The 21319-nt window shown below is 33.0% G+C and overlaps 1 long non-coding RNA gene across 4 annotated transcripts in view; it reads right to left on the reverse strand.

Annotated features, from left to right (window-relative positions):
• LOC112674736 (uncharacterized) overlaps positions 1-21319 on the reverse strand; it is a 40674-nt gene that overhangs the window by 12837 nt on the left and 6518 nt on the right. For 2 of the 4 annotated variants that reach the window (XR_007408685.1, XR_007408686.1), the window contains exon 2: positions 20552-20697. This is a non-coding gene — a long non-coding RNA (uncharacterized LOC112674736). Of the gene's footprint in view, positions 1-2143; positions 2338-20551; positions 20698-21319 lie in introns of all 4 variants that reach the window. The other 2 variants (XR_007408687.1, XR_007408688.1) reach the window with 2 other exon arrangements.

Consider the following 21319-nt stretch of genomic DNA (forward strand, 5'->3'; position numbering starts at 1 on the left):
AATAGGAAGCAAAAAAATAATAATAATGTGGGAGTAAAAATCAATAAACATAACAAATATAAATGCACTGAACATTGTATTTAAAAGATAAAGTTATTTTTAAACTGATAAACCAACAATCTAAATAGCCCAATATATGTCCAATAATATGAAAATAAATATACTTGTAAAGCTAATATACAGATCTAAAATGGATATTTAAAAATAAAATAGGAGGAACATACCCCATAACACCTCTGAATTTTTGTTTCATTTAACATAGCTCCAAATAAATACAGACACTGATTGGCAAAATTATCAGGATAAAAGGACAAATCCACCACTACAGATTTTAGTATATATATTTAGTTATTAATAAATTAGGAAGAAATTAAATTGGTAAGACAATAAACTACTGGAATAAATATACATTCTTATGGATATATACAATACCCCTATCATTTAGAGAATTTGCATTTTTCCAGGCACACATTATATACTTAATGAAAATTGAACACGTACTAGGTCACAGAAGCAATCTTAACAGCAGCAACAACAAAATTCTAGGGGAGTAATTGTTGCTTGGAATGTGTTTTCTAACCTAGAAGGAGCTAAAATAAAGATAAATAAGAAAAAGTCAACCCCCAAAACCTATTTAACAATTTTTTAAATTTGTTTTTTATTTTTATTTTATGATAGTCACAGAGAGAGAGAGAGAGAGGCTGAGACACAGGCAGAGGGAGAAGCAGGCTCCATGCACCAGGAGCCCGACGTGGGATTCGATCCCAGGTCTCCAGGATCGCGCCCTAGGCCAAAGGCAGGCGCCAAACCGCTGCGCCACCCAGGGATCCCCCAAAACCTATTTAATAGGTTATTTTTGAATAATAACTGGTGGGTCGTATGAGAAATTATAATAAAAACTAGAAATATTTAGAATTGTACAATAATGAAAATGTTAAATGTGTGGGATGTTGCTAAAGTGATAGATACCCAAAGAAAAATCTAAGTTTTAAATATTTACATAAGAAAAAAAGTGAAAACCTAGAGAGTTTCTAAAATTTATAACATAACCAAAACTCCTCAAAAAATAGACTCTTTTATAGATGATTTTATGGGTATATTGTATATTGTATTTAAGCAATATAAGACCAATATTATAAAAATTCTTCTAAAGAAGGAAACAATTTAGTGCTTACCAAATCGTTTTATGAGGGTGATATACATTTATATTAAACAATGCAATATGTATCGGAGAAACTATAATTAAAACCAATCCTATTTATGAATATAGATGAATACATCAAAATTTCAATAAATGAAGGAAAAACTAATGATAAAATGTACTACATATTGTATCACTAGAAATGGAAAAAAATATTTTCCTTGATAAAGGTTATTTACCATAAATTTTCACAATATTATTCTTCAAAGTGAATGCAATAACTGCCCCTAAATCTATATACAAGGTAAAATGCCTTCTATCACACTTCTGTTCAATAATGAACAGATATTAGGTATTCTAAACATTGAAATAAGTAAAAGAAAAACATAGAAATTTAAAAAGAAAAGAAAAAGATAGTTTTCAGACAGGAATTGTCTACCTATAAATTCCAGGCATATCTATGGAAATATTAGTGGATACAATATGTTATTCTAAATCAGACTATATTTTATGCCAGCAAAGCATTATTAAGACATGTAAGTATAATTTAATATAAAGATAATACCAGAAAAGTAATAAAGACTATAGAATACCTAAGATTAAATCTAACATCAGTAAATAGTATAAAATGTATACATAGAGGATGAGATGTAAATAGATACGTTGATAATTGGGGACACTTAATATGATACAATGCAAACTCTTCCGTAAAATTCAAACAAAATTTTAAAGATTATTCTGCATAACAACTGATCCTAAAATATGTGAAAGAAATAAGGGCCTATAATAAGTGTGGTGATTTTGAAGAAAAGGGACAATATTGGAACTGTTTTATAATTAAGAATAAGTATAATGTTAATACGATTCAGGTGACTTAGCATTGGCAAAAAAAAAAAGGACAAAAAATCAGCATTGTATTACTTAATTTCATTTGGTTTAATATCTCTATAAATGAATTATTTGCAATTTGTAAATTAATTTCAATTTGTAAATGAGACCCACCTAAATATGGCAATTAGATGTATGTAATTGAAGACATTAAAAATCAATGGGAAAGGGGCACCTGGCTGGTTCAGTGGTTGAGTGTGCCTTCAGCTCAGGGCGTGATCCTGGGGTCTTGGGATTGAATCCCGCATCGGGCTCCCCCACAGGGAGCCCGCTTCTCCCTCTGCATGTTTCTGCCTCTCTCTGTGTGTCTGTCATGAATAAATAAATAAGATATTTTTAAAAATCAATGGGAAAAATAAATATTCAATAAATTTTCCGGCAAAAAATTGCTTGCCCCCCATTTACCCCCAAATAGGAAAGAAAAATTATTCTTATTTTAAAACATTCACAAAAATAAATTCCAGATAGCTTAATCACCCAAGATACAAAACACTTACAGAAGCAAACACGAAAAAAAACATAAATAAGAGAAAAATACAAACCACAAATAGAAATATGTGTAACACATGTGACTTTCAAAGATTAGTGTTATAAAGACTGCATATGTATATTAAGAAAGAAAGACCCTATTAAAATAAGTGGTTAAGTTTTTTTTTTAATTTTATTTATTTATGATAGTCACAGAGAGAGAGAGAGAGAGAGGCAGAGACACAGGCAGAGGGAGAAGCAGGCTCCACGCACCGGGAGCCCGACGTGGGATTCGATCCCGGGTCTCCAGGATCGCGCCCTGGGCCAAAGGCAGGCGCTAAACCACTGCGCCACCCAGGGATCCCTAAGTGGTTAAGTTTGAATAGGAAGTTCACATAAGTCGAAAACCAAATGGCCAGTTAATATATAACGAGGCATTTAATTTGGCTATTAATCAAGAAAACACTAATTAAACTACAATTAACTATTTTTTCAGACCAATTCGGTTAGCAATCCTTTAAAAGGATTGGGAAAGGGAAGGAGAAATGAATTCTCTCATACAATTTTTAAGACAAGAAAAGAAAAACAGAAAAAATACCATTGGAGGTGGTGAGATAGCTTTTCTGTCACCAAGAGTTTTCATGGGCCACGCTCTCTAGAAACCCTAATCCCCTATCACAGTGCATGTCTTCCACTCTCTTATTGCTCTTTGCCAAATGAATGATGGTTCTCTTTCTAGCTGCTCACAGGTATTTGGTCCTTGTTCTGTTGAACACTACAAAAAACTGTTCCCATGCTTAAAAATAACAGATGACAATGACAGCATAGTTTTATATTCATAATTATGGAATGATTTCTGAAGCTAATGCCTATTATTTACATTCAAGATTTAATAGATCAATCAGGCATTTACCAATTGAAGCAGCTCATTTATAGAGTGTATGAAAATAAATGGAAATAAACAAAATGACATCAATTTCTCCAAACCATTTTTCTGTTCCCTTTCAAATATTCCAAATTTATTTAAAGATTACCTTTTAATGAGATCTATTCTTTTCTTAAAAAAAAAAAAAAAAACCTTTGGGTGAATTTTATTTATATACAATAAAATACACTCATTTTAAGTATAAGTTTAGGTAAAAGTTGACAAATATATTATCTTGTGTAACCCATTGCCACAATCAAGATATAGAACATTTTAATCACCCCAAAAGTTTCCACAAGCTCACTGGCAATCAACTCCTTCCTAGAGTTTCCATCCTCCTCCACTCCAGCAAACCTCTGATCCATTTTAAAATCTACTTGAGTAGATTTGCCTTTTCTATTATATACATACAGAACCACATTGTATTTATGTTATCTTTTGTAATTGAGTTTATCTACTTAGCATAATGTTTTTGAGATAATCCATATTACTTTTCAGGCCAAGTAATATTTCATTATGTGGGTATGCCATATCTTGTATATCCATCTCTCTTATCATGTACATTTTGGTTGTTTCTAGGTTCTGACTGTTAATTAAATTGCTATGATCATTCCTGTAAAAATCTTTATGTAGGCATATATTCCTCTTTAATTGAATTTCAAAATAAATAACAAACTCAAAAATATTAAAAGATGAAGAATGAAAAACCTCCCTCCAGCTCAATCCAACAAGTAATGGTGTTAGTGGGTTCTTTATTCTTCCAGATAATTATTACGCAAACAGAAGCCAGTAGAGTTGTATGTCCTTTTTTCTTACCCCTTCCCACCAAAGGTGGCATATTATACACATTTTTTGTAACTTGCTTCTTTACTTTTTATTTTTTTTTAATCAACATAAAATTGTTTTTTTTGAGGTACAGTTATTTGAATTTTAACAATTCAATTTAATGTGTAGATTTGTGTTATCACAATCACAGAAAAAATATAAACTATCTCCCCTATATCATAAAATTTCCTAGTGTTATCACTTTGTAGTAAAATCCTTCACCGACTCCAAATGCCTGAAACTCACCGAGGTGTTCTCTATCACTATAGTCTTGTTGAGAACATACTGGAACCATACACCATACTTTTTGATACTGGTTCTATTACTCAGAGTAATGTCTTCAAGATTCATAGTTACCTATCAAGAGCTAATTGTACATATCAATAGTTAGCTTCTTATTTTGTTTTGAAATATTTTCTTTCACATTTGACTTTAATTGTAAGGTTTCTTCCCATGCACTTAAAGATATTTTAGTGAAGTTTACATTGTAAGATGACCTCTTTGATAAAGAAAATATAAACATAGTATACAGAATCCTCATAAATCTCATACCCACGTTGTCCTATTGTCAATTTCTTTTTTTTTTACATTTTTTTATTTTTATTTTTTATTTATGATAGTCACAGAGAGAGAGAGAGAGAGAGGCAGAGACACAGGCAGAGGGAGAAGCAGGCTCCATGCACCGGGAGCCGGACGTGGGATTCGATCCCGGGTCTCTAGGATCGCGCCCTGGGCCAAAGGCAGGCGCCAAACCGCTGCGCCACCCAGGGATCCCGTTAATTTCTTATATTAGTATATTTATCACTATTAAGGAACCAATATAGATATTACAAAGTCCTTACATTATTCATTTTTCTTTCATTTTACCTTTCGTTAACGGAATCATGTCGTGTTCCAGTTCTTTCTCAGGTCTCCTCTCTTTCTCCTGTCGTCCGTTCTCCTTTCCCATGTGTGTTTCTCTCGGTTCCTCCACCATGACAAGTGTATAGACTTGAACGCTCTGTGGTGTACTTGCAAGAACTGTGAAGTCCATATTCTTCCAAATGAAACCAAAAAAGAAGTCACCCCACATGTCTAAAAACTGTTGCTTCTCCTCCTCTGAAACTTCAGACTCCAACAATTTCCAAATATAATAGCTTTGTTCTCTTTAGTTTCTGTGATGGAAAATGTTATAAAGGAAATTTTACACCAGGCTTCTGGTTACATTAGAAGTCAAGTCCATTAGGGATTTTCTTTTCTTTCTTTCTTTCTTTTTTTTTTCAATTGGTTGTTGAGATGGTTCAAAAACCAGTTTTTAAGCTGTGGTCTTTTCAAACACATCTTCTGCACATAAATCACACATTCCAATAAAGCATTTTTCAAGACTGTTGACCACTTGAATTCCTTTGCTGTTGATGAATTAGCCTAACCGTTATTCAGGGATATTATTATATCTCCAATCCAGGATTTCTTTTTTCCTTTTTATGCTTACTTAACGTGGAGGTCCTGATTTTTTTTTTTGGGGGGGGGGTTCCTGATTTTGTGTGAATTCATTACTTTGGATATGAGAAGTAGAAATTGCCAATAATGTGCTTTCCCTTTTCTGCACAAATTCTGGGAATATGTAAAATCCTTTCTTTCTTTTTTTTTTTTTTTAATTTTATTTATTTGTGAGAGACAGAGAGAGAGAAGCAGAGACACAGGCAGATGGAGAGGCAGGCTCCATACAGGGAGCCCAACGTGAGACTTGATCCCAGGTCTCCAGGATCACACCCTGGGCTGAAGGCAACACTAAACCACGGAACCACCTGGGCTGCCCAATCCTTCCTTTTTAAAACATGGTTTGAAGGAACAACTCTAAGTCCATTCAGGGCAGTACAATTTAGATGATCAATTGAATACTTCAGACCTAAAGGTTCATAAGATTCCATCTCATGTAGAATATTGTATATTAATTATTTTTACCGGATACTTTACAAATACTTCACCTCATCTTGTATGTAATCAATAATAATGTATTTTAGGGTAGAAAGACACAGATAAAATAATGTACTTTATCAATATAAAAAGTATATTTAAGTCCTTCAAAAGAATGCTTTTTCTGTGCCAAGTATCAATTCATGATACTGCATCACATTTGCTGATGTCTCCTTAGGCTCCTCTTGGCTGTGACAGTTTCTCGGACTCCCCTTATTTTTGACGGTCTTTATAGTTTTGAGGACATTGGTCAGGCATTTTATAGAACACCTCTCAATTGGGAATTGTCTGATGTTTTTCTTATGATTAGAAAAAGATTATGGGTCTTTGGGAAGATGGCAAAAATAAAATGCCACATTCATCACAAAATATCATGGATACTTACTATCAACTATTGATATTAACCTTGATCACCTGGCTAATCCATTCCTTTTACAGTGCTGAATAGCATTCCATTGTATGGATACAATACTGTTTGTTTAACCATTCACCTATTGAAAGGCTTTAAGGTTGTTTACAGCTTTAGAGATTATGAATAGTGTTACTATAAATAAAAACTTTACATGGGTTTGGGCAAAAACACAAATTTCCCTTTCTGTGGGGTAAATGTCCACTAGTAGGATTATTGGGACATAAGGTTAGAGTAGATTTAATTCTGTAAGAACCTGCCAAACTGTTTTCCAAGTGTACATTTGGCATTTCCACCAGCAGAAAATAAGAGTTCCTGTTCCATATTATTACCAACATTTGCTCTTCTTGGTATTTTCTGAAAGAATATTTTAGCCATTCAACCAGGTGTGTAGTGCTAACTCATCATGGTTTTTATTTGCGTCTTCCAGATGGCAAATGATGCTGTAAAACTTTTCATGTCTTTCTTGCCCAGCTGTACATCTTTGGTGAAGTGTCTATTTTAGTCATTTGTCCAGTTTTTAAAGTTGGTTGTTTATTTTCTTACTGTTTAGAGAATTTGGTACATATTCTGGATATAAATCCTTTGTCATATATGTGATTTCCAAAAATATCCATTGATTTTTTTTTTCTTTTATGGATCATACTTTTAGTGTCATATCTAGAAACTCTTTAGCAAGGCCTAGTTCTCAAAAATATTCTCATATAATATCTTCTAAAAGTCGTATAGTTTTACATTTATATTGAAGTCTGTGATTTCATTTTGAGTTAATTCTTTACATAAGATATGAGGTTTAATTTCAAGGTTTTTTTGTTTATTTGTTTGTTTTGCCTGTGGATATTGGATTTCTCTAAAACTATTTTTTGAAAAGAATATTTTTCTTTCATTGAACTGATTTTACATCTTTGTCAAATGTCAGCTATCTGTATTTGTGTGATATTATTCTGGGCTCCTTATTCTGTCCCACTGATCTATATGTTGATCCTTCCACCAATACCACACAATATTGTTAACTATAGCTGTATAATAAGTTTTGAAATCGGGTATGATAATTCTGCTCTCCTTATTTTTCTGTTTCAAAATTCTTTTAGCTATTTTAATTCCTTTGCTATATAAATTTTATTTATTATTAATTTTTTAACAAGAAAAAACAAATTTAATAGGCTTACATACAGGAATCACATAGGCATGAAATTCTGAAGACAATAGCCATATAGATTATAGAGTAATCTTGCTTATATCTACAAAATATTTTGCTAGGATTTTGGTAAGAATTGTGTTAAACTTTTAGGTGAATATTCAGGTCTTTGAACTTTAGTTTTCAAATCATGAACACATCATGTCTCTCCATGTAGTTAGATCTTCTTTCATATGAGTGTTTTGTAGATTTAGCATACAGGTCCCATTAAGTGTTTTGTTAGATTTGTAGGTATATGTTTCATGATTCAAGAGCTACAAGATATGTTATTTAAAAAAAAGTGTTTCCTGGGGATCCCTGGATGGCTCAGCGGTTTAGTGCCTGCTTTCCGCCCAGGGCATGGTCCTGGAGTCCTGGGATCGACTCCTGCAGGGAGCCTGCTTCTCTCTCTGCCTTTGTCTCTGCCTCTCTCTTTGTGTCTCTCATGAGTAAATAAATAAAATCTTGAAAAAAATTGTTTCCAATTATTCATTATTAGTATATAGAAATATAATTGCTCCTTCTGTTTTTGTTGACCTTGTATTTTGTAATTTTGGTGAACTCTTGCATTAGTTCTACAATTCTCTTTTTGGTAGATTCCTTAAGATTTTCCATGTAGACAGTCATGTCCATACAAAGGAAGAGTTTTATTTCTTCTTTTCCAATTTCTGTGTATCTTATACTTCTGGGTTTTTTTTTCTTCATATTAAGTTGACTAAATCTAATAAGATGTTGTATAGAAGCTATGAGACTGATATTCTTGTCCTATCCTCTATCTTGAGAGGAAAGCACTTTTTTTAAGATTTTTTATTTTATTTATTCATAGAGACAGAGAGAGAGAGAGAGAGTGAGGCAGACACACAGGCAGAGGGAGAAGCAGAGAGGAAAGCATTTAGTCTTTCACTAGTAAGTATGATATCAGCTGTAGGGTTTTTTTTTTCTCTAGAATTCTTTTTATCATATTGAGAAAGTTCCCTTCTACTTCTTGTTTGCTAAAAGTTTTATCATAAATTGGTTTTGAATTTTGTCAAATGCTTTTTCTGTACCAATTGATATAATCCTGTAAATTATGATCAACTAATTGATTAATTTATAAATATTGAATATTGCATTCCTGGGATAAGCTTCACTAGGTCATGATGTGTTGCTTTTTTAATATTGGATTTGATTTGGTAATACTCTGTTCAAGTATTTTCTATCTTCATGGGGATATCAGTATGTAGTTGTCTTTGTTCTGTCTTCATTGATTTTTAAATCAGGGTATTTCTGGCCTCATAAAATTGGATAAGAATTGTTTCTCTTTTATTTTCTGGACTATATTGTACAAAATTGCTTTTTATTTGTTTTTTAAATGCTTTTAGAGTTCATCAGTGAACCATGTGGGCCTAAACATTACTGGAATGTTTTCTAACTGTAAATTTAATTCCATCTCTTTAACAGTATAGGACTATTTATGGTATCTGTTTCATCTTGAGTGAGTTTGGTAGCTTGTGCTTTTCAAAGAATTGTTCTATTTTATCTAAGTTTGGAACTTATGTTCATAGTTTCATAGTATTCCTTGCTATTTGAATATCTGCTGGGTCTTTAGTGACACATTTTTATTCTACTATAGACATATTTAATAATAGAATGGCTTGATTGGACTTATGTGCATTTAAATGTATTTTAAAAACTGTTAAAACAGTTTTTCAAATAGTTGTGCCTTTTATATTCCCATGAAAATTTATAAAATTTCTGCTTATTTTAGTTCTTTTCAATTCTTGGCTTTGTTTTTATTTTTAATTTTAGCCAAGTAGTTTACAAGCTGTACTATTTTGCATTCCAGCAAGCAGCGTATCAATTTCACATCTATGTCAACACTTGGTATTGTCAGTCTTTTAAATTTTAGCCCCTCTAAAGTAGATGCATAGTAACATAATGTTTTCAATAAGAATTTTTATGGGGAATATTAATGTCAGAATCTTTTCATTTGATTTTTGGCCATTCAATTTTTGTTTGTATTTGTGTGAATTGTCTATTAAGTGTCATTTTGAAAAAGTCAAATTTTCATATTCTTTTGACTATTTTTATTGTCAAAAAAGTCTTCTACTACCTTTTCACCTGTGAAAATATTCTCCGCCATCTCATACACTACACTGAAGATAAGAATGTTCATATAGTTTTATTTTGCTTAACTTTTATTGCCAAACATCCCTGACCAATACTCAAACTTCTATAATCTAGAATAATAATTTTACACTGTTATTAAAGTAAATACTTAATACTTTCAATATTTATATTTAGACTCATGTTTAATTGGGGTTGCTCATTGTTTTTTTTTTAAGATTTTATTTATTTATTCATGAGAGACAGAGAGAGAGAAAGAAAGAGAGAGAGAGAGAGGCAGAGGCACAGGCAGAGGGAGAAGCGGGCTCCATCCATGCAGGGAGCCTGACATGGGACTGGATCCTGGGTCTCCAGGATCACACCCTGGGCTGAAGGTGGTGCTAAACCGCTAAGCCACCCGGGCTGCCCTTCATTGTTTTTTTAACTTGAATTCATTTTTATTGCTTTTTTCTTCTTTCTTTCTTTTCTTCTCTACTTTCTGAAGTGAATTTTCTACTAGCATTATAATAGGTTAACTCCTTTTGTTGCTGTATTACTAAAATCTATTTTGTCTTAGTTTTTGTATGGTTATAGGGCTAGGAAAAGCACTGTGGATTTAAAGTAATTTCTCTTTTTGTTGAGAAATTCGAGGCCAAATTTTTTCTCATTCTGTTGTGCATGAACTATAAAAACACTGTGGTTTGAAAAAAACGATCTGATGTTTCTTAGTAAAATATTTTCTTGTGTTTTGTGAGGAAAAAAAATGTAAGCAATCTTCTTCTCTCCACCCCCTTTTTATTAATTCTATTATCTTATTTTTTACCTACTCTTAGACATATATTGGAACTTTTGAATATACTCTCTATACTTCTCAACTTCAATTTCATACTTTATGTCTTTTTATGTTGTTCAGGCAGATTTTCTTGTCTTCTTATTTACATCCATTCTACTATCTAGAACTCATATCATGACAAAATTTTTATTTCAATAGGCATATTGTTTCATTTCCAAACTCTCTCATTTTCTTATAATCACCTGTTCTTATTTGATATATATGCTAACTATTAACTAAACTTTTATATATATATGTATATATATTCATTTTATTTTATTTTATTTTATTTTATTTTATTTTATTTTATTTTATTTTATTTTATTTTTTTAGATTTCTCCAATGTGTTATCCTGGCTACTAGTTTCACTTAATACCAAGGTGTGGTCCAACATCAGATGTTTGGTGATATTTCTGTCACATAAAAATTCCATGGTTGAGAGAATTGTATAAACTCTGCAGAAGATGTTGTACTGGGATGCCCTATAATAATGGAGGACCCATTGCTTTCTCTAGGTAGCTGGGGCAGTTGTCATTGTTTCCCATTAAGTGGCTACAGAATTTTTTTAACAAGGTACATTTTAACTCCTGAAAAGGTTAACCCTCAAGGCTATTGGGCACTATGCTTCACCATTTTCCCAGAGAAGCAGCTTAAAAGTGTTTCCAAAGAAAAGCCTCAAGATCATGAACATGGCATTGGCTTTCTACTTTGGTTTTGCTTTTGCTGATTCTTCTGAAACAGCATCAGAGAATCAGTCCAGACATAATGTCACTTTTTGGCATTTAGAAATTATTAGTTCATTTACGTATTTGTTTTTCTATCATGTTGGAGTTTGTTGTGTATTAGAAGTAGAAACTGCCTTGAATTTCTGTAGAGGAAAATGTAATCCGTTAAACTCTTACAAGTAAAAGCCCACCATGTAAAGACAATTCTCTCCTAAGCAATATATTATTGATACACTTATTAAAGTAGAATTTCAAGTAGGCTGTATTTTAATATGTCTACCCATAGTAGACATAAACACTTTGAAGTCCGTGACTGTATATTAGACACAGTATGCTACCAAATAGTCATTCTTCCTTTCTTTACTAACAGAATTCCAACTTATTTGGAGTGTATGTGTGCCAGATAAAAATACATTTCCTACTTACTTTGAAGCTAGGTGTAGACATCAGACACAGTTCTGGCCACTGAGATATAAACATACTTCATTGGGTATGGTTTCTGGTGATTGGAGGCTGACTCAGTTGCATGTGTACCCTTTTACTCTTTGTCCTTCTTCTAGTTTGGAATGTAGACATGATGTCTACAGTTCTAGGATCCTTACTGCCTTCATACTAATGGAAGAAAGAGTTCACTATTCTGTTGACCATGAAATAAAATCTCTATCCTGCAGTATGACTGTCAACCAGGTCATGTACTCACAAGTGAAATAAGATAAGATGTCTCTAAAGGCTTCATTGTAAGATGATTTACATAAAGCTAAGTTTCTAGAAAAATAACTCTCCATAGAAATGCAAATACCTTAATTTGGCTTACTCTAAGCAACGTATATCTCTGTACCTGGGACTAATTTCTTCCAAACTACAGGGCTGATATACAATGGGGAAGTAGTAGAATTGGTGTTAAGAAGTAATGCACACTGTGGAATCCATAGTTTATATTTTCAGTTACCCATCATACATATAAATCCCTTCCCTTACACATTTAAAAACTTCATGCTTACATAATATAGTCACTCTATAGGAAGATAATCTAACCTTCAGTTTATGTAATTTATTCCATCTCTTCCCTTAAGAATACCCTTAGGCATGACTTTTCCCACAACACTTTCCTTGAGCTCCTCTTCCTCCAAGCCAGGTTATCTCCCCTGCTGTGTGCTTCCAACTCAACTTTACTTACTTCTTGTATTTTACTAGTCTCACTGGTTGGCAATTATCATATTATTCATCTGATCACCTCAACTAAAAGATCCATCTTTTTGTTTCTAGATCATGTCATATTCATCTTTGTATAGTTATTAATTCAACATTTGGACTGCATTGGATATTCAATAGTTATTTGGTGATCTGTAAGTGATTCTATTGAGTTCATTTCAATTTATGTTTTATTTGAACCTTTGTATTATTGGAATATCAGGAAAGGGGATGGGGACTGACTATAGCTGTTTTAAGTTTAAAAAAGTTCTCGGTCTTTGTAATATTTAATAATTAAAGTGTCATCATAAATATATTAATTGCTATAAGCTTAGAATGACCATATAATACTCCGAGAAATTTAAAATATAGCTGTATTCTGAAAAACAGGGACAAATTTTAGGCCTAAAAATAATCTATTAAAATAACTCTCTGTTCAAGTGTGCATGTGTGCCTCTCTCATGCAACCTGCACACACATTCAATGAAATGTCAGCATTTATTTCCTTAGAATGATTAGTTAGATTGTGATGCTACACAAATATAATTATGAGATATGATAGCAGCATAGCATGCCTACTTCCACTCATTTTCAGTGTTTTTAGAAAGTGGTTCCCATAATTATTTTATTAAAAAAAAAGAACAGGAGTAATTAAGACCTGGCAATATATCACTCTTAAGATTTTTAAATAAGAGGACAAACACTCAAAACTCAAAATATTATTTTTTCTGGAAAGAAGAGCATTTTATTTTCTAATTAGAAGTCATGAAATTAAATGAATGTGGAAACATTCAATTTAGGAAGATATGAGTATAATGATGAATTAACTTCTATTTAGAAAAAAAAAAAAACAAGCAACGTAGCTACACACACAGCACACACCCCATTGATATTTAAACAGCAACAATGGCCATAAATATATTTTTAAGATTCTGCTTATACATCTCTCTCTGTGGCTACAAATAATGTTCAGGTTAAATGAAAATGTTCCCAATTGAAGTGTACCGTTATCTCTTCTATCCTTTATCAGCCTCACATGTACAGTTCTAAGGTAAACATGTAATCGTACACTTGGAAATTTTGATTTTGAATCTTGACAGCACATTTCCAAAGGTATAACATCTTAATCAAATTTAAAAATAAAACATCCCAGTGCTGAGCTTGGTTGTAAACCTAAAATTATATAACATACATGTTTTTATGCTTTGTCAATTACATTTGAAATAGGGGACTGTTTGTTTCAGCCCTTCTAAAAATGAGACGAGGATGAGAAAACAACCTATTTCCTTATTAGGTTCAGAAGTCAAAGGACTCAGCCAGGAGCCGCAGGCTTCAAGAGCATAGAAGATTAAGACATATATTGGATTCATGATGGAGGGCAGAAAGTTCATTTTCAAAATAAAACAGAATTTTATTCATATTCCTTTTAAAATTCAGATTGCCATTTGCCAGCTGACCTGTGACACGGCAGCAGTGTATTACATTTTCAATGAGCAGTCTGTCTGGAGCTGCTAGTGGGAGAAACTGCTTCCTGGTTTCTAGGTTTGTATTTTTCTAACTAAGATATTGTTGTCAGAATTTTAGATGGTGCAAACAGGGGCAAGGTAACATATTTATTTTTAATAAGGAGGAGATATAGATAGTATAGTCATCAACATTATGCATGGAATAATCCTATGAAAAAAATCATAACAGCTCAGGTAAAATGTGTATATGGGACCGTCAAAGATGGGGATGCCAGCATCTCAATGAGAAATAAGGGCAGGCCAGAAAAATGCATCTTTATTTAAAAAATAAATACATGTGAATGCCTTTTTAAACAAGTTTTGGTAGAGTGCAAGTCAAGCCAAGGTTTTCGATAGTCAGGGACTAGATTTATCCAGCTCACCATCTGTCAAAATTATATTATAGATGACACATATGCATAGATACAAGACCACTGATTTTCATATATATTAAAACCTGAAACTACTTCAGGATATGAAAACCTACAAACTGTTAAGCCAAAAGGCTTACATCTAGAACTTTTTTTTTTTTTCCCTCCACATTGTTTTAATTCTATTTTCTTCCTGACCTGCATTCAGGAGAAAGGGACATGTAGTCAATGGAAATCATAAAAATTAAATTTCATTTAGAAAATATCAAAATAGAAACTTTTAGAAAAAATGAAAATAGGACAAAGGATTTATACTTCATTTTTGGAGCTGCTCTTGTGAGCGAATAGATACAATACATATTTTTAAATGTAGGACAGTGGCTTTAAGATGAGAATGAGAACAATTTTTAATGTCGGATAGAAAAAGGTAATATTTGTTAAAACAGAAAACTAGCAATAACGATAAAACATGTGACAAGTTGAGTTAACTTGAACCAAGACACTGCTGTCCATATTTCACCCTTGAGAATAGCTTTGTGATAAGAGTTACTCGTGTGTTATTTTTGTTAACCTCTCATAGGAGAAACAAAGGGAGAAAAGGCAGCGATTTTCACAATTTGATTTGGCACTATCCTTTTCAAGTGGAATCAGATAGTGGAAGGGAGCATCCTTCACCTCATATTTACCTTGAACAAATCATGTTTATAGATTTTTCTCACATATTGGTAAGAATAATATGTTTACCAAGTAGGAAACATTGGCTTTAATCCATTTGCAGCAATTAAGTGAATGATTGGTTTGTAAGTAGAGCTCTGAAGCTTTTTCCTTATAAATGAGATGTGAAATCATATCCTACCATTTCACATTTTTGAAAAAACCTTCCTATTGAACTATATAATTATCTTTTCTTATCAATAACACAAACTTTCCATATTATCCAAATCAGTATCAATACTCATTTTTTATTAAATAAATATTTTCAGGTAAATATCTTGATAATTTGTTATGTTTTAAAAAGAAATGACAGTAGAAGTAAATTGAATGACAATGGATTTCACTTTAAGAACAGCTGTTCTAAAAAAAAAAAAAAAAAAAAAAAAAAAAAAAAGAACAGCTGTTCTAAAAGCAGATCATTTCTATCATAATTTAAAATGCATGCTAAGAAAGGAAAACTGGATATCCTTCTCAGACTCTTCCCAAATGTGTTTGCATACTTTATCACTGTAGTTTAATTTCTATAAATCTCCTAATTATGATCTGTGAGCTATCAAAATCCATCCAACTTCTTAATGGATAATCTATAATTAAAAATGATCTCTTTTTTGTAGTTTTCAAGTTTAAATTAGATAAACACATTGTCTTTCTATGAAATGTTTTAATGCCATTCATTTTAAACATTTGGCTTTTTTGTGTAGGTTTGTAGCCAATGGGAAAACTTTAGAAATCATGCTATCATAAGGTTTGCTGCTTTTTTTTTAATTGCTAAAACGCATTTTTGAAATGCACACAATTTCCACAATATTCAAAGCAAAAGGAAAATCTTTTCATTTTTCTTAAAGGAAGAAAAGGAGGAAAGGAAAGAAGAAAAAAAGAGACTCCTCAAATAAATTCTAGATGCAATAGAACTACTTTGGGATAATTTGATTTGCATGTGCCATATGTTAAGTCATACACTCCTTTTCCTCCAAACGCACACCTCAAATACTACGAAAAGCCTGCAAATCCTGATATTCTGGCTCAGTCTATGCCATATACTACTCCAGCCTGCCTAGACCAAGTGCTCATGGAACAAGTTTCATTAGAGAGCATGAAAAATTACTGTCAAAATTGATGAAATTAGTATCTTTGGAGGTATAATGTGCTTGGCATATGCCACTGGGCATGTTTTCCAGTAGCTCACACAGTATCAAACAAAATTTTGAATTTCTTTCTTTGACTAGCAATACATTGATATACTTTAAATCATATATATATATATATATATATATATATATATATATAGTTTCAAGCCAGAGACTTCACCAGTTGAACCCTGAACAGAAAATAGATGCCAAATTTAGCAATACAATGGGATTGAGATTGCTTCTTCACTGAGCTAATTTTCCCAGAATCCACCGTTCATCTCATCACTCCTTATAAAATACAGAATCCTTAATTGGTCTCTGCTTCTCCAACATGTTTTTAATGAAAACGCAGCACATAACTCTTAGTTTGTTGGCTGCCAGAGCCCAATTTACAAAAGTGGGAGTGCGAGATAAGAAAAGTACATCTGCAGAGCAGACTGCGCAATGAATCACACGATGCCAGAGTTGAGTAGAATATAATTGAGTCCAACATCTCTGAGCACTTTCACCATAATTAATGATAATCTGTAACAGAGGAATCTGAGATTCCAGTTCAGAGAACTGTTTAATTAGGCCAAGTAATGAAAGCAGAAGCAGTACAAGAATATGGCCTGTCTCATGATTAATGATTCATGCTACTGAACACAAAAGTGCCGCACCGTTAACTCTAACGGATGCTGCATCTCTCTGGCATTTACAAAATAGTGAGATGCATGCATTTTTGTATTTTAAAGATGTAACTGGCAGTATCCTTTCCTGAGCTATTTACATGATAAATATGGTTCCGAAGGTAACTGTCTTCTTCACAGGTTCTTTGCTCTGGGGTAGTTTAAGATAAATATGGTATCTGCCTTTACATCAGTATTAAGGTAAGTGCTGTTCCAACACAGGATAATTAACACTTTCACTTTCTGAGTCAGTAAAACATCATTTTCAATATTACTTTTTTTTTTGGGGGGGGGAGGGTGTTAAAATGTATGTCTCGTTGACCAAAACAGGCATCTTAAGGTTTATATATGCACCTCACTCATGGATAACACAATGAAGAAAGAAGTAGGTTAAAGATCACATTTAAGGTATGGAAAAATAAAACACGTTCAATGGGTATTATTTGGGGGGCCAGAGTATAAAAAATCCTCTCAAGGTACAGCAATTTGACTTTGGGATTGCTCTGCAAGTGTGGGGGACAAGACAAAAGAAAGGATGGTTTATCCGAAGCTTTAACATACAAGCCAGCAAATTATATGGGCTTTATGTCACTACTTACTGTTTTTCTATAAAATAAGAAATAGTACTTATCAAAGGCATTGCAGAATTGCGCTGTACGTATGCAAGGACTGTGATAAGACAGCCTCCATAACACAACATGTGCATTCTGTCGTCAACAAAATTAGGTCTCTTTATGTGTCTGCTGCAGAAGCTTCTGTGATTCGACACCCACTGAGAATTAGACTAATTCAGAAGACACCTTATCTGTGATATGGATTCAAAGAAAAGATTTCTGGATTCTCTTTACCATTTACCCTGCCTTCTAATACATGGGGACACATAGTCAATCACAACAATGCAACTCATTCCTGACATGCAGATATCTCCTTGTTGGCTCAAAAAATATGTAATCTCATAGGCAATGTAATTCCAGGGTTGTCAGTAACTTTGGATTCACGTAAACGAGTAAGGATGTGAAATTTCAATGGCTGGCTTCCAGTAGGCTAAAATAAAATCCCCCATGTTTATACATTTTTCACTCAACCTAAAAAGTGGTTGATCTTCCAGGAATATTTTGTAGAAAATTAATGACGGAGCCACTGTAAGTAGAACAATTTTATAGGTATTAAAGAACCACACTTTATTCCAAAATTTTGAACATGCATATTAAAACTTTTGCCTAAATCACTGTATAGTACCTATGCTTAAAAAAAGACAAATAAAATTCTCTTAGTTTCCTCTACAAAAGTCTGAGTGGACTTTATTTATACATGGAAGGACTGTACTGTACGGTAATCATAAATGACATATGCATCATATACAAGAAATAATTTTCTTTCGAACAAAATAACATTTAATAAAATGCTTTGAAAAGGAATAAAATATATTCTTTAGCTAGTCTGATAAATTTTATATGTTCAAATAATTTTCAAATCACACTATTATTGGCTTCATGGATTGTAGAAGATAAAAAAGAGAGAAATATGGACTTCATGATAAATGAGGTTCTCAAAGGAAGAAACCACCTTACCAATTGTTTTACAATGCATAAAAATAGCTAACATTTTTAAAACAGGTTTTATTTGCCATGAACCGGGCTTCACAATTTAATACATTACCTTATGTATTCCTTACAACAAACAACCTAATGAAATAGTTACTGTAATTATACAAATGTTACACATGAGAAGATGAAAAGTTAAAAGATGATTCAGCTAAGATTAGCTCATCAGCATCTAACAAGAAAACATATCAGTGCCTTAACAAAATTACATATATACAGCCACATAAAAAAAGACCAGAGCTGGAGCTACCATGGTGACTCCAAAGTACCATCAGGAAATCAGAATTCTCTCTTTCTCTCCTGCCTTACTCAGCAGATCACCAAGTTATCAAAGATATCAAGTAGAGATCCAATCGTTACGTTGATATTTCAACCAGTAGGAAAAGTGAAGAAGGAAAACAGGATTTGTCTCATCCTCTGAAGGCACCTTCCAGTAAGTACCACACAACTTTTCTCCTTATATTAGATAGTCCAGAATCTATCTGCATGGTCTTCTATATCTATAATGTAGGCTGGATAACATAGAATTTATTCTTGGTAGCAATGTGTTAATCTCAAAATTAGGTTCACGTCATTAGGAAGAGTGGAAAAATAGTCTGCTGGCATGTGCCTGAATCAAGTGCCATTTTCTTAACCAGTATCATATATATCTAGTGACATGGCATAGTAGCTTCTCAATAAATCCTGGTTTGGGATCCCTGAGTGGCTCAGCGGTTTGGCGCCTGCCTGCAGCCCAGGGCATGATCCTGAAGTCCCGGGATCAAGTCCTGCATGGGGCTCCCCCAAGGAAGCCTGCTTCTCCCTCTGCCTCTCTCCCTCTGTGTCTCTCATGAATAAATAAATAAAATCTTAAAAAATACTGGTTGATTTTTATTACTTTTAACTAAATGACAAATGACAGAAAATTATATCATCATTTTATTTTAGCTTATAAGTATTTTTTTTAAGTAAAATATGATCCATTTGGCCCTATGAAGTGTCATTTAGGGATCCCTCGGTGGCTCAGCTGTTTGGTGCCTGCTTTCAGCCCAGGGTGTGATCCTGGAGACCCGGAATCAAGTCCCGCATTGGGTTCCCTGGATGGAGTCTCCTTCTCCCTCTGTCTGTGTCTCTGCCTCTCTCTCTCTCTGTGTCTCTCATTAATAAATAAATAAAATCTTTAAAAAGAAAATGAAGTGCCATTTAAAGGTAACATATGTAACTATGAGAAAGATAAGAGGTAGGTATGATGCATGGCCAGTTATTTGGCATTCACTAAGAGCAATATAATTCCATCTTTAAACCCAAAATCTACATGAAGATTTTTTAAATGAATGGACTCACAAACACTCTACAAGTTTCAGACTAAGGCTTTTATTATACATGTGGAAACAATGACCACTTAATAATAACACACATTTGGTGATAACAATTTTAATATGTAATTATGTATGAAATATATCACAATTTCAGAGGTGTTAAATATAAAAACATGCATGTTAGAATAGAAGAAATACTACAGTGTACTCACTGAAGAGAAGAACCCAATAGATGGATTAAAATATATACAATTGATGGATTAAAATAGATGTATTCAGAGAAAATAAGTGAATTGTGTAACAGATTTGAGGAAATGAAACAGAATTCAGACAAAAATGCTAGAAAATATGAGGGATTAAAGGCATGAAAAGTAGAATGAGAAAATCCACCATGTATTTCTTAACACTTCTAGAAAGAGACAAAGGGAAATTGGGAAGAAGACACATAGAAAGAAATAATGGCTGGGAATTTTCCAATATGTAAACAAATAAGCAAAAAAGAGGAGTTCTCAGGTTTGTTCTGAAAACTCACTGAGCTCTGAAATGCACAAGTTAAATACAACAAATAAGCAAGCAAACCAAAAAAACCCTAGATTCATTATAATAGAATTTCTAATTTTAAAGACAAAGAAAGGGCACCTGGTATGGCTCAGTGGTTGAGCATCTGCCTTTGGCTCAGGGCTTGATCCTGGAGTCCTGGGTTGGGATCCAATGGAGTCCCTGCATCGGGCTCCCCGCGGGGAGCCTGCTTCTCCCTCTGCCTGTGTCTCTGCTTCTCTCTGTGTCTCTCATGAATAAATAAATAAAATCTTAAAACAAAAATAAGCTAAAGGCAAAGAGAAAACAAAAACAGTCAGGAAGAAAATATAAACTACCTAAAAGTATCTCTCTACCTAAACTGTAAACTGACAATGCCATCTAAATGAATACAGAAAGATTTTATCAGTTACATATAATTTATTAACAATTAAAATACTGGGTCATCTGGGTGTCTCAGTGGTTGAGCATTTGCCTTTGGCTCAGGACATGATCCTACTGTCCTGGGATCGAATTCCACACCAGGCTCCCCACAGGGACTCTGCTTCTCCCTCTGTCTGTATCTCTGCCCCTCTCTGTGTGTCTCTCCTGAATAAATAAATAAAATCTTTAAAAAAATTAAAATACTAAGATATACTTCAGACAGAAGGAAATTGAAACTAAAAGAAAAAAATGAAATCCAAAAAATAATGAAGAGGAAAGAAATCAACACATTAACTGGTTAATGTGAGAAGTATGTCATTGCTAACAAACTACTTCTGGTTTCTATCTAAGGTGGAGAAAACTAAAAAGTGTAGCTGTCACTCAATAAAAGAAAAAGCCAGTTAATCCTCAAAATCATAACTTTTGTTGAACGTACTAAAACTGAAG

The sequence above is a fragment of the Canis lupus genome, chromosome 36, assembly GCF_003254725.2.
Source record: "Canis lupus dingo isolate Sandy chromosome 36, ASM325472v2, whole genome shotgun sequence".
NCBI lineage: Eukaryota > Metazoa > Chordata > Mammalia > Carnivora > Canidae > Canis > Canis lupus.